Source organism: Elephas maximus, chromosome 20 (genome assembly GCF_024166365.1).
Source record: "Elephas maximus indicus isolate mEleMax1 chromosome 20, mEleMax1 primary haplotype, whole genome shotgun sequence".
Lineage (NCBI taxonomy): Eukaryota > Metazoa > Chordata > Mammalia > Proboscidea > Elephantidae > Elephas > Elephas maximus.
This window is the reverse complement of record NC_064838.1, coordinates 76,021,556-76,025,298: the sequence shown is the minus strand read 5'-3', so window position 1 is coordinate 76,025,298 and position 3,743 is coordinate 76,021,556. Positions and strand designations below refer to the sequence as shown.

Below are 3,743 nucleotides of genomic sequence, written 5' to 3'. Positions count from 1 at the left end.
AGTTTTACTCCGACACACATAGGGTTGTCATGAGTCAGAATCAACTCCATGGCAACTAGTTAGCTGACTGGAAGTGTATGAACCACTAGGTTTACAAGGTGAATGAATAAACACCATCCCTGTCCTAACAATTACAATTTTGTGGAGAAAACAGAGAAAATAAAAACACACTTACTTATAAAGTAGTACAGTTTCTGCTTATTTATTATAAGGATATAAACGGGATGGAAAGTGAGAGAATAACTGAAAGAAATTACTAGAGACAAGACTTCTTGAGGAGGTGGGTAGTCGTCTGAAAATGAAATTATATATATATATATATATATATATATATATATATATAGGATTGAGCCAGATGAAGCATCTGGAGAAGGAGATGCCATCAGACAGAAGTGTGAGAACAAAAGCCATGAACTGAGAAAAGCTTGGATTCTCCAAAAATCAGTTAAAAAAAAAAAAAGAAGAAGAAGAAAAGAAAGACAAAGGGGGCTAGAGCCTTGTGAAAATGATGAAGTACAAAATGTACCAGAGAGGTAGGCAGCAATGTGGTTAGGCAGAGTACTGCAGTGTCTTGAGCAGATGTGTATGCTTAAAAGATGCCACTTAGTATTGTACAAGCAAGAGATTTGATTGAATGGGGAGGATGAGACCTCACTGTACCTATAGGAAAAATTTCTTCATGGCATGGAAGCTAGTGACAATCCAGAATTTGTTGCCTCTTCCAGAGTTTCTTCATGGTATTTTTTACCTCTGCATTCCTCAGGGTGTAGATCAAGGAATTTAACATGGGTGCAACAATGGTAAAGGACACTGCCATTGCTTTGTCTATGGGATAAGTGGCCAATGGTCTTACATACAAGAAAATGCATGGCACAAAGAACAAGACAATCACTGTGAGGTGGGAGCCACAGGTGGAGAGGGCTTTGCGCCTCCCTTCAGAGCTGCAAGACTTCAGGGAGCAGAGGATGACCACGTAGGAGGCAATGAGGATAAGGAAGATGGTCACACACATCACTCCACTGTTGAGGATGACCAAGAGGCCCAGCATGCAGGTATCCATGCAGGCCAGTGTCAGCAATGGAAATAAATCACACATAAAGTGATCAATGACATTGGGACCACAGAAGGGTATTTGATACATGAAGAGAAGCTGTATTGTTGCATGCAGGGACCCGCCTACCTAGGCCCCTCCCAGCAGCAGGCAGCACACCTGAGAATTCATGATAGTCATGTAGTTCAGGGGCTTACAGATGGCCACGTAGCGATCATAGGCCATCACGATGAGAAGGATGATTGACACCCCACCAAAAAAATGTTCTGCAAAGAGCTGGATCATGCAGCCTTCCAGGGAGATGGTAGCACTCTCAGAGAAGGAATCCACAATCATCTTGGGAGCTATGACAGAAGAATAGGTGGCATCCATAAGTGACAAAGAAGTAAGGAAAAAATACATAGGTGACCTCAGACTCTGGCTTGCAGTCATAGTTACCACAATGAGTAAGCTTCCCAGTACAGTGGCCACATACATGATTAGAAACACAGCAGAGAATATTTTCCGTAGCTCTGGGTTCTTTGTAAGACCCAAAAGAATGAATTCAGTTACATCGTTTTGATTTTGATTTTCCATTTACTGTAGGCTGATGTAAGCACACAACTGTGAGCTGGAAAATCTGCAAGAGCAATTTTTTTTTTAATTATTGTAAAAATGTAATAATACAAACGCAACGTTTGTCAATTCAATATTTTTCACATGTACAATTCACCGGTAGCAATTACATCAATCGTGTTGTGCAACCATTACCAATATCCATTGCCAGATTTTCCATTCATTAACAGAAACTCAATGCTTCCTAATTAATGATTCCCCCTTTCATCCTCTCTCCTGCCCCTAGTAGCTACTGTTAAACTCTGATCTCTCTGCATTTGCCTATTCTGGGTGTTTCATATTAGTCAAAGGACATACAACATTTGTCCTTTGCAAAAGCAATATTATTATTTCTTTTTATTTTGCTTTAGGTGAAAATTTACAGCTCAAGTCAATTTCTCATTAAAAAATTTATACCCATTTGCAAACCTCACAATATGACAGCAATATTATTTTTAATTGATAATCACCAGGTGTTAGGCATTTTTTGTGCCCCATCTCACACCCTCTTGACCTATCTTTCCAACCATTACCCTCGCAACCTGCTGTTCACAATTATAGCCTGAGAGTAGTTTAATTCTACAAATTGATCCAACACTACCTCCTCTCACAGTCACATCTGTTACTTTCTGTCCATGCGCTTGCTGCTTGAGATATTTTGGAGACCCTGATACATCATTCTCACACAAACACATACATAGAAATATGAGGGATTTCACAGTCCAGAGGGAAACTCTTGATCATTTGGATATAGGAGCCAGAAGATAAATGGTAACCAGCTTAACTCAACCTTGGGTTAACTTGCTTTCCTTCCCTCTTTCACTCTTCCCAGTTCCTCCATCCTGTTTCCCAGAATAAACCACCTACATACAAGCTCTTCTCTCAGCCTCTTCTTGGGGCCCAAGCTAGGATGCTGACCTTTAATCACTAGACATCCAAGAACTTGGGAATTTTCATTCATTTATTTCACATATTTATTGAGCCCCTAGAATGTGCTATTTGGAAAGCCTACAAGACAGAGAGGCCATATCCCAAGGAATCTCTACTTATTAAGGCCTATCCTCTGCTCCTCCCATCTACATTTCTTCCTTTTCAAATTGGCTTAGTGTTGTCATTGTTATTATTAATATCATTTTGTATTTATAATATTCAATGAGTCTTCACTATGTCTCAGGCAGTAGAATATCCTATGAGATATTTCTGTCATTTTAGAGTTAAGATACTGAAGCTTTAAAAAAAAAACTTTAAAAAAACTCATTGCTATCAAATTGATTCCAACTCATAACAACTCTATAGGACACGGTAGAACTGTCCTATAGGGTTTCCAAGGAGCCTGGTGGATTTGGACTGCTGAACTTTTGGTTAGCATCTATAGCTCTTGCGGTGAAAAAATGACATCAAGGTCAATCATATAAATAGTAAACACAGAAGCCAGATTCTTCTCCTTCTAAAATCATTTCCATTAACAAATTATATGGTATCTCTTACTCTAGTATCAAGTGCACAACATGTGTGAACCACTGTTTCATGATATAATTTCACTTTCCTAATAATCCAATGAAATAGATATGTTCTTCCCGTACTCACCAGAACATTCAACAAGTCTACAGTAAAGAACATGTTCTGCTTGTATACATTAAGTACCCAGTCCTGAACCTGTAAATTACAATGACTGACTGACTGCCCAATTGTTTCTAGTAATTTCCCAGATGTGCTGCTTACAGAAAATAAAACTTAATTCTCTTTCTCTGTTCCAGGAAGACCCAGGTTCACAACGTGATAGACACCATCTCTGCACATAAGCATAGTGTATATCATTCCTTCCATTCTTTCTTGGGAAGGGGGACTCCCAGATAGGACAAAGGGATCTAAAGATGAACCAAAGTATCAATAAATCAACTCATTTATTTATTTATTTATTACATGCTAGCAATGTGCTTGGTCTGCTTTATGCATTATCTCATTTTTTTTTCTTCCGTGTCACACGAAATAGGTGTTATCATGAATCCCACCTTGAGGATAAGGAAACTGAAGCTTAAAATCATTATCTCATCTATGATGAGTGTGGGTTATGGATCCAAGTATCTTATTTCGAAGC

General features: G+C 38.8%; 1 pseudogene; it reads right to left on the bottom strand.

The window, feature by feature from the left end:
* Positions 1-691: 691 nt before the first annotated feature.
* Positions 692-1,627, bottom strand: LOC126063689 (olfactory receptor 4C6-like; annotated as a pseudogene).
* Positions 1,628-3,743: the final 2,116 nt, after the last annotated feature.